An 18,354-nucleotide genomic window follows, 5' to 3' on the forward strand; every position below is an offset into this window, starting at 1 on the left:
AATGCGGTCATATCTCATGTCCAGCCATTTTAAATTTCATTTCTGTGGCCAGTTTAATATCGAACTAGGAGTATGACTGGTAAGAAATGTTTCATTGCGATAACACTTGTTGTCTCGATTTCTCCATAGAACATGAATTTTTGGAAGAGAAGCTCAGAGTCAAGCGAGAGGTTTTTTTAAAGTCCAGATTGGTTACTTTTTACACATTACCCCACAAATTACTTGGTACAAATTACCCGATGGATAATATTGAAATACAAACAGATATGAAAGATTCCTTTGCGTGGGAGGACGCCAGTATTGATGATGGTAACGTAGAAGATGAGGGCACACCCTCAAATAGCAATAATATAGCTATGGTTAAAAGGAAGGCGGATGTCTATGAACGCTTGTGCTGTGTACGGAACTTTATTTCCCTCAAGGCGATTGGTAGGCATCGAGGAAACCCATAATAAAAGGGTGATTTTTTAATGCACCGATGCCAACACACTTTTGAGAAAGCACATGGACTAGCGTGCCACATCCCCAAATGCACAGGGGATGCGGACACCCCAATGTTAAACAGACTGCTCCTCGGCTGCGGTCTAGCGTTTAGAACTTTCATTTTTAGTTTATTTTGATTATCCCGCAATTTCGTCAAATTACCCCAACAGTCCTTTTCAGGACTACCTCAACTCTACATCGGAAGTACCCACTTTACATTTGGTGAACTTTGTGTATCGCGAGTTTGTTTGCACTTGGATTATATGGAGCCTGTACCCAAAGATGTTTGGGCCAGGATCGCAATTTTTCTAAATCAATTTACTTTCAGGAGCTGCGTTTGGTCACAAGAAGTCAATGACAAGCTGTCAACATACATGCTATTTTATCAATTATATTTGATTTTCTTTTATAATGTCCGTTTATTTTAAAAATATTGATTGATTGATATGATTTCTATTATAATTAATTTATAATTTTTTTTTTTTAACTCTATTTTATTAGTAGAACGAAAAGAGGGCTGTCTCAGCACGAGCGACATAGACACCCGTCTGCATGTCTGAGCACTAGAAGAAGGGCCAGATAAGATGAAAGTGCGAGAAAACAAACAATGAGAAACCGGAGGGACATTTGGACAGAAGAAGAAGTCCTCCTACTCAGGCAGCCCATGATTCAATATGAGCATGCCAAGAAAGTTAATATTAAAATCGCGGAACATTTTAACCACAAAACGGTGAAACAAGTTATACATAAGCGTAGAGCATTACTGGATAAGGATACGGCCTTACGTTTACCAAGGCCAGACCAGACGGGTCGAGGTTCTTAGCACCTAAGCTCATGGGTCATGTTTTTCAAAGTCCGGATTGGTTACTTTTTACACATTAGCCCACTATGAATTTTTAAAAATAAAAACCACACAACCCTGCTGCTCATCGGCACCAACACTGGATGTTATAAAGCGGTAACTGGAAAAATAGAATAAGAAAATGGGATCTGACTTTCCATATTCAGTGGGGTTGAAGACCACAGAGGCACCATGCAGAAAATAGAAGTATTATCTATTGTATGCAAAATAGCTTATAAATGATTTCTTCATGATCAAGGAATTTTGCGGAAAAAACAATGGTTGGCAGCTCTGCTACTCAGCCACAACAATGCCAATGAAACAATTTCGAGTGGTCGAAAAAACTAAGGTAACTCTCTCACTTTCTTGTCTCCTCCCTCTTTTGGAGTTACCACTGGTAGCATTCCTGATAAGAATGTTGTGATTTCCATCTTGCCTTTGGGGAGAGCAGACATGGGTTTGACTTGTACTGGCTCCTTTGTTTTAGGTAAGAGAAAAACTTATTTCTCACACCTTACGTTTGTATTTGTGATTAGAACAGGCCAACAGTTACCTCTCATATACTTTTTTTAATAAAAGAGAAGAGTACTGTAGAGAAATGATTAATGAAATAAAGTGTTTATTATCTTTCTGATGAGATCTTTTCATATAGAGGGACATATACATGTATCTTGACTGACAACCTTATCTTGTAATGTAGGCATATAGCAAAATTTTGGGTCAAGGTGAACTCATTTACAATAATGCCTCCGGCTACTTCGTTGCAGAGGCATAAAAAGCACAGAACGTGAATGAGACTGCATTTCCAATGTGTCTCAACCTGCTTACATTTCAAATTACAATCTTCCACTCAACATTAAACCTTTTCCAATCAATGCGTATCATCATATTTCATTATACGTGTATATTCTGATTATTTGAATGCTCAATTGCTCATGATTCCCCTCTATTACACGCAGGTTGATAATTACAAATTTTTATCTCTTCCTGATTTGCGCCTGACGATAGTACTAACTGGGCAGGCAACTGCATACTTCTGAATGCACAGAGAACAAATGCCGTCCTGCTGCTGTACGAAGTGTCAAATGCCGTCTTTCTGCTTTAAGTGTGTCAAATGTAGTTGAGAGGTCCTGGATTTGGAGAAACAAAAATATAAAGAGGAAATGTAACTGAATGAATGCTGAAACAGATGCACAACAATAACCAGTTTCAAATAAATTTACAATTGAATATAATATAGTCCCAAGGCATGCCCTTTAGTACCCTGCCTTTAGCTAGGGTACTTATTTCAATGCTCTCAGCATTCAAGGAATTATTTTCTACCAGATATGATGCATATCCAACTAATTATTTCACATGGTAAAAGAGTGGTAAAGGCTTGGATTCAAATAAACATTTTTAGACTTGATTTATGATTTGTTGAACAAAGATGCACTGAATGAAAACTCTATGCAAAATTTTGTATTTATATAATTTTTTATAATTTTATAATCAGTTTTTAGGTATTTTTTATAGCACATGCGCTATTATCTGGCCCCCTTCTACTAACCAAAAGTACCAAAATGTATTGCTGTTAGTAAAAATAATAGTAAGAAAATAAATATAGACGTCTTGTATCAGAATATTACTGTAGGACATCAATGTATTCAGATAAGAGGTGTCAGAGAAGTAACTCATCATTTACAAGACATTTATCACAACCATTATATACCTCATTTTAAGATTCTTTACTAATCCTGTCTTCTGATTGGTTGAAAATGCAGTCATGTTCTTAACCATGCCCGCTAATTGAAATTCATAGTCATTTTTCCCGGCTCTACCGGTTTATATCCATTTTTCATAGCACTTTTTCCATGGCTGTGAAACGTGACGTCATTTTGCTGCGATCCCCATTTTGGTTTACGAGTTACCGTATAAGTTTCTTTTGTGCGATGACCGATGCGCAATACTGTTAACGGTGTTTGAGTGCAATTCGATTTTGGTCGCTGCATTCAGGCGACGAATCTACCAATCCACGCAGCGCAGACGACCGATCGCCATTTTGTGTACTAGTCTCGATCGCAAAATACTGGGGTTTTTTGTTTCCAATTTTTTAAATGGGCGAGTCAACATTTTCCTTTTTTTCAGTATATAAAATATATATTGACTGCTTTTAATATTCGAGGCATAGTTGTTTCTATAGGGTCTCGGGAAACTCACAACCTGCTATGACCCCGCGGCGCAAGCAGGTTGTGAGTTTCCCTTGACCCTATAGAAACCACTATGCCTCTCAAAGCAGTCATTATTACACAAGTTTACATTGTTAACCTACAGTAACCCTGAATCCAGAATTACACGGTGTACTTTCCAGGCAATGGATGAATTTCTCAACGGGAATTGATATGCCATTATTAATCGAGTGAGAAGATTGAGAACACAAATATTCTTCTAACCTTAGGAATATCTTCTGAAGCAAAGGACGTTCTTCAAGATTGATCAGCTGCTAACTTCTTTCCTCGGATGAAGGTTGAGCTCCAAGTACTGAAACATCATGGAGATAAGTAGATATGGCAGAGAGAACAAAAAAAAAAAAAAAATATATTAAGTACATCATCCAAGCTATTTTGCAGGAATCATGTCGGCTGAATGTTTGTTGTTGATCAGGGTTGGATTAGTTAACCATCAGTTTTTATTCAGACGGCAATTCCTAGGACATCATACCAACAACAACTCCTAAATGATTTCAATGTAACATTCCACCAATGGTCTCTTTTACCACCATTCTGTTTTGAATTCACCACCCCTTACAAAATACAACATGTACAATCATATTGAATGATTACGCTTTTCCTTCAACATATTACAATTTATTTACTCTTTTCACAGCATGAACCATGATTATTCTTCTCACCTTAGGTATATTTTCTGAAGCAAATGACGTTCTTCAAGATTGACAAACCGCTAACAACATTCCGCGGATGAAGGTTGAGTTCCAAGTACTGAAACAGCATGGATGAAAAGATGGATGGAGAAAAGTAGCTATGACAGAGAGAACAAGAAAAAAGATGGGAAAGAAAAATATATTAAGTACATCATCCAAGCTAATTTTGCAGGAATCATGTTGACTGAATGTCTGTTGTTGATCAGGGTTGGATTAGTTAACCATCACGTTGTATTCAGACGGCAATTCCTAGGACATCATACCAACAACAACTCCCAATTTCAATGAGAGATTCCACCCATGGTCTTTCAGAATCGATCAAGTCATCCACCATTCTGTTTTAAATTCACTACCCCTTTCAAAATACAGCATGTAAAATCATATTGAAAGATTAAGCGTTTCCTTCAACATATTACAATTTATTTACTCTATTCACAGCATGAACTTGTTTATTCTTGGATTAAGAAGATTGAGAACACAATTATTCTTCTCACCTTGTAAATATCTTCTGAAGCAAATGAAGCTCTTCAAAATTGACTTTCCGCTTACTTCTTTACTCAAGGAAGGTTGAGCTCCAAGTAGTGAAACAGCATAAACACTATGGAACAACAAAAGGATGGAAAGATGGGAAAGAAAGAAAAAAAATATAAAAGTACATCATCCAAGCTATTTTGCAGGAATCATGTTGACTGAATGTTTGTTGTTGATCAGGATTGGATTAGTTAACCATCACTTTTATTCAGACGGCAATTCCTAGAACATCATACCAACAACTCCTAAATTATTTCAATGTGACATTCCATCAATGGTCTTTCAGAATCAATCAATTCAACCAACATTCTGTTTTAAATTCACCATGTAAAATCAAATTGAATGATTACGCGTTTCCTTCAACATATTTACTCTATTCACAGCATGAACTTGTTTATTATTGGAGTTGGAAGATTGAGAACATGAATATTCTTCTCACCATGTGAATATCTTCTGAAGCAAATGAAGCTCTTCAAGATTGATCAGCTGCTAACTTCTTTCCTCGGATGAAAATTGAGCTCCAGGTACTGAAACGGCATAAACACTATGGAATACAAATGAGGACAAGGATGGAGAGATGGGAAAGAAAAAAAGAAAGACATGTCAACTTCTCCCAAGCAGAGCATCGTTGCTATGTACAAACAAACAACATTTCTGAAAATGTTAAATACAATTTCAGTGCGAGTAAATAATCATTATGGAATGCATATATGTGCCATGTGATTCAGAAGTAAGCATAATGTTTTCTCATAAAAATGAATTTCGATCCGCTGAATTTACTCATCATGATCAAATGGCACTTTTCTTGCAGAGCTATCGATAAATTAAATACACACATCCAATATCACTGGTACAGAAAAGCACTTAATTTCACATTATAGCTAGGCATTCCATGACAGGCCTTTATCACTAACTAAATGAATAATGCATTGACAGATCATACCTACACTATCAGTATGTGCCAGGTTACGTTATAATTCAGGACACTAGGCATTTTTACTCCATTACAACGATATATTACCAGGGTGATCTACAAGAGGTTTTAACATAACAGCGACAGGTACAAACTTTTGATTGTACAGGTGTGAAAATCAGAAAAGGGTTAATATTCTTTCTCAATCAAAATGACTCTGATTGCACTACAGTAGTGCATTTAAGAACTTTAGAGAACCACAAGCAAGCTTTAGAGCCTAGCCACAAAAGTCTGTTCAGATTTTTTCCACTTCCCAATTGAACATGATTCAATTTGGTAAGTGGACCACCCTGCATTAGGAATGGAGGAAAGAGATTGAAAGCAGATAGAGAATATTAATATTCTTCTCACCTTAGGAATATCTTTTAAAGCAAATGATGTTCTTCAAGTTTGAAGAACCACTAACATCTTTCCTCAGATGAAGCTTGAACTCCAAGTACTAAAACGGCATAAACACTATGGAACAAAAGTGAGAACAAGGATAGAAAGATATATGATGGAAGGAAAATTAGATAGCGTAGAAAGAACAAGCAATACAAATATATCTTAAGTACATCATCCAAGCTATTTTGCAGGAATCATGATGGCAGAAAGTTTGGTGATCAGGGTTGGATTAGTTAACCATCAGTTTTATTCAGACGGCAATTCCTAGGACATCATATCAACAAACTCTCTTCAAAGTCACTGAATAAATATTTCCTTCAAATGTTTCTGTCTAGGAAAAAAAAGTTCTCGGGTCATTTCCTTCAGAGTACCGTATTTACATTTGGGCTTCACAGGGCTCTCTCTCTACTTAGTACAAGGCTCACACAGGGATGTAAGTTCTGTGTTTTGCCGCATCGTATCTGAATGAGGCCAGCAAAGAAAACGATCGAGAAGAGTATTATAAATCTGGTTAACAATGGGAGTCATCAACAAAATACACGTACCATATCTCCAGGTCCACAACAGTACGGCATCCAGTGAAGACATGTCGACTTCTCCCAAGCAGAGCATCGTTGCTTGGTACAAACACATCCCTGAGAACAGAACAAAGTCTCCCCATTAATTTACATGAAAATCAACATGTCTGAAAATGTTAAAATACAACTTGAATGCGGGTAAATAGTCATTATGAAATGCATATATGTGCCATGTGATTCAGAAGTAAGCATAATGTTTTCTCACAAAAATGAATTTCGATCCGCTGAATTTACTCATCATGATCAAATGGCACTTTTTTACTTTTCTTGCAGAGCTATCGATAAATTAATTACACACATCCAATATCATGGGTACACAAAAACTCAATTTCACAAAATAGCTGGGCATTCCATGACTGGCACTGTTAACTTTTCACCAACTCAAATAATGCATGGACAGGTCTTTCCAAAATCATAACTACACCATACCTGCCAACATTTGAAAATAGGAATTAGGAATTTTTAGCACGGTATGCCTTCGAAAATAAGAAATCACACCTGTAGCGGCAGTGTAATTGGCAATAAGTCTGTACCAAAATTTTGAGAATCTGGAATATTCTGAATTTTCAGGCCCTAAAAATCCAGAAAAACAGAATATTTTGGATTATTTGTAAGGGTTGGCAGGTATATTAGCCTCTTTGTTTCGCATTATATTATACATGCATCAAATCTTAAAACCTGCCAACCTTTCACAGCAAGAATCATGTAAATATCTTACCCTCGCTCTCATGTAGCCATGCAGACTCTGGAATTCTGGGAAGATGTGAGAAACCAACATCTGTTCCATCTGATCCTTGTAAATCTTTTTCTACAAAAATACAAAATGAGAAAACATCAATAAAATCTACATCGAATGCATGAACGTATTAAGGAAACACAAACAGCTGAAAAGAATGTATAAATCATGGCCACGATGGTATGAAATCTATTAAAATCATACACCTTCTGTTCCTGTGCTTGGTACATCAGACTTGGTAAGCTAGATTGAGAATCAAACATATTTAGATTCATGCAATCTTGTATCATCATGTAGTAACCAAGACACAGAATGAATCTTATAATTATTATTATTCTTCAATATTAATAAATAAAAAAAAATTGATGTGGTTTAAAGTGTACCAATCTGATCAGCTACAAAAATAAATGTGTGTATATAAATCTAGAATGTGTGTACAGCTAGAAAGCATAAATCAATGCCAACAACTTAGCCTCAAATTGTATAGGTAAACGGATCAGGAATCTGAAAAATGAAGGATAGCATAAAACCAGAGATGCCAACCTCTTGACACAAAAAAACAGACCGAGTATCCTAAAAAATTTGGGAGAGAAAAATAAGATTTTCTCGATAACTCGACACTACCACTCACTATCAGTATGTGCCAGGTTATGTTCTTATCAACGTTATTTCAGGACACTAGACATTTTTACTCCATTACAACGATTTATTACCAGGGTATCCCCAGAAGGGTTTTGTTTAAACATAACAGCGACAGGTTATAATTTTTGATTGTTCAGGTTTCAAAATCATCTACAGGTTAATATTCATTACTCATGAAATATGAGTCATAACATTGTTTGAAAATGCAATATGGCTGAGCTTGCACCACACCAGTGCATTGAACCTTAGAGAATCAAAAGCAAGCTTTAGAGCCTGGCCACAAGGGACGCATGAATCAGTTTATATTCTTTCCACTTTCAAATTTGAAATGATTCAATTTTGTTAGTGGACCACCCTGCATAAAGAATGGAGTAAGAAGATTGAGAACAGATAGAGAACATTAATATTATTCTCACCTTAGGAATAACTTCTAAAGCAAATGGCGTTCTTCAAGATTGATGAACCACTGAACTACATTCCGCAGATGAAGGTTGAGCTCCAAGAACTGTAACAGCAAAATCATTGCGGGAGAAGGATGGAAAGACGGAAGGAAAAGTAGATAGCGAAGAAAAAACAAGAAAAAAGATAGATATATTAAGTACATCATCCAAGCTATTTTGCAGGAATCATGATGACTGAATGTTTGTTGATCAGGGTTGGATTAGTTATCCATCAGATTTATTCAGACGGCAATTCCTAAGACATCATACCAACAAACTCTCTTCAAAGTCACTGAAAGAACACTTTCTTCACAATTTTTCACTGTCTGAAATTTTAGTTGTTGCACGAATCAGTTTTTATTCTTTCCACTTTCCAATTTTACATGATTTAATTAAGTTAGTGGACCAGTGACCCTGCATTACTAATGAATTCAGCTATAAAGAATAAAACCTATTAACCTACCATTCACATCAACACTGACTGCTTGTAAACTTCCTTGCCATGTCCTGCACAGTTTTCGATGGTGGGCAACTTGATCAGGTTGTGGAGAGGAAGCAGATATTACAGCTTTAACACTCATGGTTGAGCCAATGCGTAGGTCCCGACATGAAGTCTGTTCTGTCCAAACAAAAACAAAATTGCATTTTACGATATTTGCTGAATTTCAATCTATGGAGGGAAAGTATTTGATCGTTCTAATCTATGCACATACACGTCTTGTATCAGAATATTACTGTAGGACATCAATGTATTCAGATAAGAGGTGTCAGAGAAGTAACTCATCATTTACAAGACAACATATATCTTCACTATAAATATGGTATGCTTAATAGTCTTAAATGCATGTTCCTGGTCAATCACAACCCACCCCCAAGACCGTAAAAAAAATATTAACAAATTCCATCCAGAGAACTTATGAATTTATATTCTAAATCACTTTGATTTTTTTCTCTACAAAACTAGCACATACCATCCGAGAATTGACAAAAGAACCACTCACCTTGCCTGTCTAACAGTCTGGCTCTGGATAAGAAACAACATCTTGAGTTCCTTTAACCTTAACGAACAATAGAGAAAACAAGTTGAAACATAACAGCCGCGCATACACTTCTTAAACAGCTGATAACATTTATCAGTTTTATCTCATATGTTGTAAATACAAATGTAGGGTATCATTGTCAGTGTGCCTCAGGTGAGTAAGGATGTCTCCAGCAAACGAGATGTTTGTCAGCTCCGTCTTGAAACTAGATATGAGTGATCATCATTGGCACATGACAAATGGTAGTTAAACCTTCTGCTTATGATTTACAGCTTTTGGGTATAATCTCCAGAGTCAGAAGTTAACAAGCAAAATACAAACATGGTCATCTTTCTTTTGGTGTTGTTGTAAAGTTCAAATTATTTCATTTTCCAAGTTTCAGAAATGCCATATGGAAGCCAAGTAGATATTGCAGGTGTTCAAGATTTTTGCAGCTCAAGGATTCAAGGACAAATTTGTGTAAATCCACTGCTTTTAATAATTATTTCGGGACTGATAAATGAAAATAATATATTGAAGTGCATATTTATGATCAGTGTGGTATCATCTTAATCAGTGACCTGGCAACGCCTGATGTAGTATAATGTATACATGCTCTCAGATCATGACATGCCACAAGGCTTCCATTAGTGATTGTGATATTAGCTTCTGGAAACACATTTTCCGCTCGTCTTTAAATTCGAGATCAATGGTCGTTTCTAGAATTTCATAAAAAATACCACTGGGAAACGAGCTGATTACACGTAAAAAAAGAAAACTCCAAACTTCAAATTTCACTTACCAATCGTATTCACCTGAAGAATCTCTAACTTTACACCAATCTCAAATGGAGGCCGGGTTGTAGATGCTGAGAGGAAAAAAGAGAACTGCTTAATTTAAGGACAATTCAAACCTTATTTGTTACTGATTAAAGGAAGTCCAAATATGGCAGAACAAATGGAAAAATATAACAAGCAGCCAGCCCCCCCCCCCCCCCCCCCCCCCCCCGCAAGATCCTATCAAATAATGTTGGATGGAGCAATTTTTCTCTCCCTTCCCTCCTTCTCCAAGCAAATTTGTTATATTTTCATGTTCACGTTTCCTCTCAGACAAATGCCTCGAAACTGGCATCACCGATCGTGAGCTACTACACGCAGCCACACAATGTAATGCAGTGTGACATAAGACATGTCACATTGCCATTGATACGGCTACATGGTGCTCACATCAGCCTCGTCATCAAAATCATCACCGAGGAACTATGTTTGAAAATTCTTTTCATTCCTAAAAAACAAAATTGCACCAAAAACAAATGATATAAAAGAAACAAGACCCCTATCCCATCTCCCCATTAATTCACTTTTCGCATGATTCCGCATGAAAGGGTTTAGCATTACTTTGAGGCAAAATTATGTATTTAAAAAAAAAAAAATTAATACTTACTTTTCATTCAGCATGTTTCTCTTTTCCTTAGTCCATAAAAAGAAGATATCTTCCGACCTATGAAGTAGAAGAAAAGAAACAAAGAAACTGGTTTATAACTTTAAAAGTAGATATAAATGAGTCTCAAACTGCCCAAACAATTCACAAAGATAAACAAAAGAGGCAATAAGGCAGGGGAGGGGGGGGGGGGGGGCGGGGCGGGGCGGGGGGAGTCAAATGATGAATCTATCAACTTAAACATTACACACATTCAGCAATTTCCTCTCAAAACAAATGCCTCGAAAACTGGCATCACCGATTGTGAGCTACTACATGCATCCACACAATGTAATGCAGTGTGACATAAGACATGTCACATTGCTATTGATACGGCTACATGGTGCTCACATCAGCCTCGTCATCGAATCATCATCGAGGAACCAAGTACGAAGACTCTCCAACTATACATTTTACTTACCAAGTGTATTCACCTGAAGAATTCTGCAACATCTCACCCATCTCGAATGGAGGCCGGGTTGTAGATGCTGAGAAGAAAAAAGAGAACTGCTTAATTGAAGGACAATCAAACCCTTTTCATTTGTACGTAAGTGAGAAGAAAAATAAGAATGACAAAGAAAAGGAGAGAACTGCTTTATTAATGAAAAGTGGTTCATTTTTGTTACTGATTGAAGGGAGTCCAAATACGGAAGAACAAAGAGAACATAATAATGTGCATCCCCTAACCTTTCCTCTGCTCGAATCAAATTGGTCACATTTTTATATTCATGTTTCCTCTCAGACAAATGCCTCGAAACTGGCATCACCGATTGTGAGCTACTGCACGCAGCCACACAATGTAATGCAGTGTGACATAAGACATGTCACATTGCCATTGATACGACTACATGGTGCTCACATCAGCCTCGTCATCAAAATCATCACCGAGGAACTATGTTTGAAAATTCGTTTTAGAGCCAACGAGCAAGAAAAAAAATTGCACCCAAAACAAATATGATTTAAAAGGAAAAAACAAGATGCCTATCCCATATCTCCCCAGTGATTTATTTTGCATGAAATTGACAAACCAGGGGATCAGCGTCACCTAAAATCAAATATATTATTTCCAAAATTAATACTTACTTTTTATTTAGCATGCTTCTCTTTCCAATAGTCCAAAAAGGAGAAGTTATCTTGCCACTTTCAATCTATAAAGTAGAAACAAATAACAAAGATACAAACTTGGATTATAAGTAGATTTAAATGATATCAATGCGTCTCAAAACAATTCACATAGACAGTCTTTCAAGAAAAAGGAGACGATAAGGCAGGAGAGGGGGGGGGGGGGTCAAATGATGAATCTATCAATTGAAACATTACATGCAATCAACAATTTCCTCTCAAAACAAATGCCTCGAAAACTGGCATCACCGATTGTAAGCTACTACATGCAGCCACACAATGTAATGCAGTGTGACATAAGACATGTCACATTGCCATTGATACGGCTACATGGTGCTCACATCAGCCTCGTCATCAAAATCATCACCGAGGAACTATGTATGAAGACAAACAAATTAATCTCAAGCAAGAAAAAATTGCACCCAAAACAAATCTATTTCTGTTGTTCTCATTCTTCAAATTACATTGCTGGTTCTGAATATAGTAAAGAAATTGTGTTTTAAAGAAAACAAGACCCCTATCATTTTATTTTTAGCATGAAAATTTCAAGGATTCAGCATCACTTTGAGGCAAATATATTATTTCCAAAAATTATAACTTACTTTTCATTCAGCATGTTTCTCTTTCCAATAGTCCAAGTAAGAGAAGTTATCTTGCCACTTTCAACCTACGAAGTAGAAAAAAATTTAAAAATCTAATTGATATCGATGTGTCTCAAAAAAAATCAAACAATTAAAAAAGATTAACGATCTTTCAAGAAAAAGAAAAAACAAAGGAGGCAATAAGGCAGGAGAGGGAAGTCAAATGATGAATCTAACAACTTAAAAATTACATGCAATCTACACAATTTTCCTCTCAGACAAATGCCTCGAAACTGGCATCACTGTATCGGGTTTCTGCATAGTACCATGATGAAAGGCTGCTTGACATAATACATGTCATAGCAACCATCACCATGGTTATACAGAAGCCACATCAGCCTCGTCATCGAATCGTCACCGAGGAGTGCTTTCCAGCTTAAAAAGGTCACTAGGTCATTAGACCAATAGGCATCTGAAGAATTGACTATTATGTTTGGTTCTAGGGTGCTCTGTGCTAAATGATCAGTTTGGACAACTGCAAGGCTAAAAAAATGGCATGCCTACTGCTATACTATTTCGAGTCACAATTTCAGGGATCTTGAAAAGTAATATCTTGTCTTGTACTTTGTAGTGGGAGCTATGTCATAAATTAATGTAAGTGAGCTCTGTCTTAATGATACCTTTTCAAAGCGTTGAAGACCCAGGGATGCCAGTTAAAATTGATCAGAGAGCCTGAAAATCACCTAGAATGAACTAGTTTGTACACACAAAAAAGAAGACCATATCCGAACTGAAAAACAGAAAGCTTATAAGCCATTATAGACCCCTATGCCATATTTTAGTGTCTGTCGGATGAGTATCAGCTCTCTGAAAACTCAGAAATCTTAAGCTTTGAAAATCAGAAGTTGTTGACCTAAAAACTTGCCATCGACTTGATTACATCATCTTATGACTTCCAAGTGGGGAACGCATACCGTAAATCTGTGTATAAGATGCACCCTTATTATTCCTAAGTACGTGATTATCCGCGCGTCCACGGTGCATCGATTTGGCACCGCGCTCTTAATTCATGATCGATTTGGAGTGCACCAACAAGGACATGGCTCTATTCAAATTGCTATAGCGCTGCTATTTTTAGCGCTTACATCATGCATACGGTATCGATCGACACGTGGGGAAATTCCACTTTGTATGCTTCTTCGATTTTTTGTGTGCGATTAGAGAATGAGGATCGTCCGCATAAACGAGGATGTCCTCATAGACGCTGACAAATCCTGTCCAAAAAAAAGATCTTCCGCAATTTTTTTCTTCTTCTTCGGCATATGCACTGATTCACATGGGGGGGGGGGGGGGGGGTGAAGGGCATTTTCAAACTGAATCTGCTTGTGATCCCTTGCCTTGGGGCTAGCGGAAAAAAAAGCGCATGACCATGGGCAGTAGGGGCGCTGGTCCGAGAATAAGGATCGTCTTCGTAAACACAAACCGATGCGTCCTCAAAAATAAGGACCGTCTGCATTTTTGCTGACGTTTCATATTTTTGATCGGTGAATTGGCGATGCAAAAAACGGATTCTGCAATGATTTTCTTGATGCATTTTACATTGACATTGTACAGAGACTTTCACATTATAAGCAATAAATCCTTGGGAAGACGGACAACCCATAAAAGTAGACGGTGAACTAGGGTTATTTTCCCCCGGGGAATCCATTTTTGGCATCGCCAGCAGGCTGTTTTGTAACATGAAACCCCCAGAGCGCCAATGAAAAAAAACGTCTTCAAAAATGCAGACAACCCTTATTTTTGAGGACGCATTTTGTCCTCGTTTAAGAGGATATCCTTGTTTATGAGGACGATCCTCATTCTTGGACCAGCGCCCCTACTGATGGGTATAGACTCTAGACCTTCTAGATCTATTTCTTACAGCCACTACAGCAAAGCATGGAGAGTCCATGATAATGCATATTAACCTCTAGCACTGCACTATGTGTTAATAGGCAGCATTTTAATACATAAATTAAATAGTCCATACACTCATAACACACAGGTGCACACAATCATTCAGATGCAGCTGATCAGCAAGTTCGACAGTGGACTCACATTCACAATTTGAATTTTTAAATTATTCTTTGAGCAATTTCATATTTGCAGATCAAGCCCAGATAACATTTAAATGACAATCACCATTCACCAACTCAAATTATGACGCCATATATTCCACATCTTTTCATTTTCTAAATTCCCTCTCACGAAAGCACCGCCATGTGGCCTGTGCAAACAGTGCATGCGCATGTAGAATGCTGCTGGCCTGGACTTTGGCGGGAGGCCCAATGCACAATGCAGAGCGCCACGAAGGCGAACTCAGTCACGACACATCGTTCATTTTAAAGTGGTTTTCCACAAAAACATACAACCAAAAATAACTTTGAAGAAACTCAAGAAAGTTGAGGAATGTGTTATGTATTAGAAAAGGAGAAATATCAAAGGATGAAACGAACAACAAAAAGACGAGAGAGCGTTTACCTTTCAAGGTGTTGTCGAAGTGACGCCTAAATTCAAAAAGGGAGTTCACACGTACACGAGGCCGACCCATAGACTTACGTACGCCCGTACCGTACGTACGTACGTACGAGTAAGCGCCTTCCGGTGACTGCTGAATGGTATTCACTTTACATATATTGAGAGTGCGAGAAGCCCATTGTGTACTGTTCTTGAGAAAGGTTACCATTCTGACAAACATGTGTGCCAAGCTGGTGCCAAGAGTAAAACTTTGGACAAATCAAAATAGATCTAGGTTAATAATCTGCAGAGGCGGGGAAACTGGAGGAGATCAATTCAAGTTGTTATGTAAATTAGGTCACAGAATGTATAGATCTAAATAGAGTCTAGGGGTGTTTTGTTAATCACAGAAGCCGATCCCAGTCAATGCACTGTTTTTAGAAATGATGCTATGCTCCTAGTCCAGCCACAGGACTGTCTAGCCAGATGCGATGCCCGGTGTCTTGGCGGTGTCTTACTCTTAGCGAAACCACGTCTTCTCAGAGTTGAAACCCTGCTAGAAATTTATAGAATAGATTATTTTGCTGGAGCCTGGAGGTGGATATTACAGACAATTAAGGTGTTCTGCAGAAATCGCCCCTTCTACGGTATTTCTTCACACCCTGTTGACGACTTTGATAGGTGCAGGAGTAGTCTATATTTCCCTCCCGCGGCCAGAGGAGTAGGCCTAGAAAAATCTAGGTCTAGACTAGTATACTACTAACTTAGTTAGTATAAACGTCTTGCGTCTGATGCCTTGATGGGCAGGTGTGTATTATATTTAGTCTAATAAGCCTAATGATATTAATATACCTGCAAATTAACGTTAACATGATGATGGTGATGATGATGAAAGGTGGATGTTGGTTGGGGGGGGGGGGAGAGAGAGAAAGATTTTTTGTTGTTATACCGGCGAACTTGAACGCCGTGATAACCATCTACATATCAACACTCTCATTGACAACCTGCATTTACAATGCACACACACTGCCGGTCATCAATTTACCACACTAAAATATCCATTCATTCTTACCATCAACATGGCCATGCATGGATCCAATGACCGGGGTAATATCTGTAAAGCGCATTGAGAGGGCCTGCGATCCTGAAATGCGCTATAGGGTAGAGTACCCAGTATTCGGTCACTTAAGGGGAAATCACTAATATTTTGAATTCTTACCTCTTTCATTGGGCAATCTACCCATCAAAAGAAAAGAAATTTATTCCTCTAACAGGATTTTATAGTCACTGAAAATATAGAATAACGATAAGCAAAAGACTTCCGAAAGAAGACGGAGCATTTTTCTGCCCAGAATTCGGTCGCGCCGACTAGAATTCGGTCACGCGATTTGTGCGTGGTATCTCCGTTGCAAAGGAGCGTAGCGTATTTGCGCACTATTTTCACACAATTGCGCGATAAAGCACTGAATGTCAATGCGTTGACCGAATACTGGCTGAGCGATACCGCATGGCAAGGGTATCGTATAAATACCTCTTGCACATCGGCAAGTGCGTCATTTGCAAATTCGCTGCGATGGAGCGAACACGGAACAGTCAGTCCGCAACGCCCGCGATAATTAGGCAGAATGACCAAATTTATACAGCACCCGGAAGTGCGATAAACCGTCGTATTTCGTGTCCCGCGATTTGCGAGATTTCTCGAGACTTTTGCACAGGTCAACAAACTTTATCACAGCTGCTTTGTTTTTCACTGTGCTGCGTAGCATGTAGGGGTAAGTGAATCTCCATACTTTTCTACGTATTTTGATATGAAATTTTCCTAATTTTACCGCATCTGAGTGATTGTAAATATTCATTGAAATGTGTCCATATTTTCCTTCTTTCGTAGGAGGTATTCTGACATTATCTTGCATTTAGCGTGTTCCTGACCGATATAAGAGATGTTTTTCCCCAATTCTTCGATTTTTCACATCAACAATGTTGGCAGAAGTGAAAAAGCGCAGAGTTCGATTGATGCACGGTGTATTTTATTAGCTTTTATGGCCATGAAAGTTACACATTTTTCGATTTTCAACCGGAAGTTGTGTGACGGCTACGTTAAAAACACTCATTTTTGCCGATATGGCGCGAAAAGAGTACACATGGCCGCACTTTCGTAGTCATCACCGTGACCGCGTACCGGTCCCATACATAGCCTTTTCTGTACCGATCCGGCATAAAACAAAGCCATATCTGATCTGGGGCCCTCGACTTACAATTACATCATGCACTATCCCATTAAATTAGCAAGCTTTCTTGATAATATTTATGCTTAATCCATTTTATTTTGACACGAATTTAACAGTCAACTGTGAGAGTTAAACAGTGACTCTGGCGTCTGGTCAGACTAATTTAGGGATTCTCAAACTTTGGTTGTGCCTTTTGTTTTGGTTCTGGTCAACTCAAACTTTACAACCAGCCATAGAAATAAGCAGCATTTCCCTTGTGCGAGTAATGTGAACAAAGCAGAATTAAAACAAAAAGTTAAACACTTAATTTTAACTTGTGCACATGCGGAAAAAAGAAGGGAAAAATTCATGAATTTGACACCTGTAATTTGTTTTCATTACAAACAATTAATTTGAATGTGAGCGGGTTTTGTCTACCATAAATGGCTAGCTACTTTGATCAGATCTTTTAAAATACCTGAACTAAGCCATTTTATATTCCTTCTTATCATTTGTCATTTGCCAGGACCGAGCATACCAAGAACAGCTTCTATCCTTGTACCATTTCGCAATGGAATCATCAAAGAGTCAACATCGGCCAAGTCTTCCAATACCAAAATTTGGAGCTACATGCAGATTGACCACTCAGCGCAGCTGTACACAGGCAGGCTAGAGCGTTGATGTGGCTCTACTTCATCTAAAAATTAGATGATGTCTGCAACCCACTGTATTTTTATGAGCACCTTTTTATTTTGACTTTTGAACTCTGCACCCTCAGTTGTGATGTTTGTTGACATTTTGCGATGCCACAGAAGTCTGGACGTATACCAATTGGTTAGGTCCAGTACCACCTTAGATGTAGATGTAGATGTTGTTGTTTTTCTGACAGATGTACTCAACCATCGAAACTTGCGGGACATAG

At 37.9% G+C, this 18,354-nt stretch overlaps 1 long non-coding RNA gene across 6 annotated transcripts; it reads right to left on the reverse strand.

Moving 5' to 3' along the window:
• Positions 1-794: 794 nt before the first annotated feature.
• On the reverse strand, positions 795-15,301 carry LOC105446553. 6 transcript variants are annotated; one of them, XR_004063981.1, is made up of 17 exons: positions 15,250-15,301; positions 12,751-12,815; positions 12,110-12,174; positions 11,448-11,514; positions 10,991-11,047; positions 10,350-10,415; positions 9,530-9,586; positions 8,992-9,147; positions 8,505-8,593; positions 7,429-7,518; positions 6,678-6,767; positions 6,100-6,204; positions 5,215-5,319; positions 4,739-4,842; positions 4,215-4,342; positions 3,757-3,844; positions 795-2,454 (listed from the first exon to the last, which is right to left on the reverse strand). It is a non-coding gene; the product is annotated as an uncharacterized LOC105446553 (long non-coding RNA). The 6 variants fall into 6 exon arrangements; XR_004063982.1 differs by lacking the exon at positions 6,100-6,204 and having other exon boundaries at positions 8,992-9,142; XR_004063980.1 differs by lacking the exon at positions 6,100-6,204.
• Between the last annotated feature and the right edge of the window lie 3,053 nt (positions 15,302-18,354).

Source organism: Strongylocentrotus purpuratus, unplaced genomic scaffold (genome assembly GCF_000002235.5).
Source record: "Strongylocentrotus purpuratus isolate Spur 01 unplaced genomic scaffold, Spur_5.0 spur5_scaffold_14, whole genome shotgun sequence".
Taxonomy (NCBI): domain Eukaryota; kingdom Metazoa; phylum Echinodermata; class Echinoidea; order Camarodonta; family Strongylocentrotidae; genus Strongylocentrotus; species Strongylocentrotus purpuratus.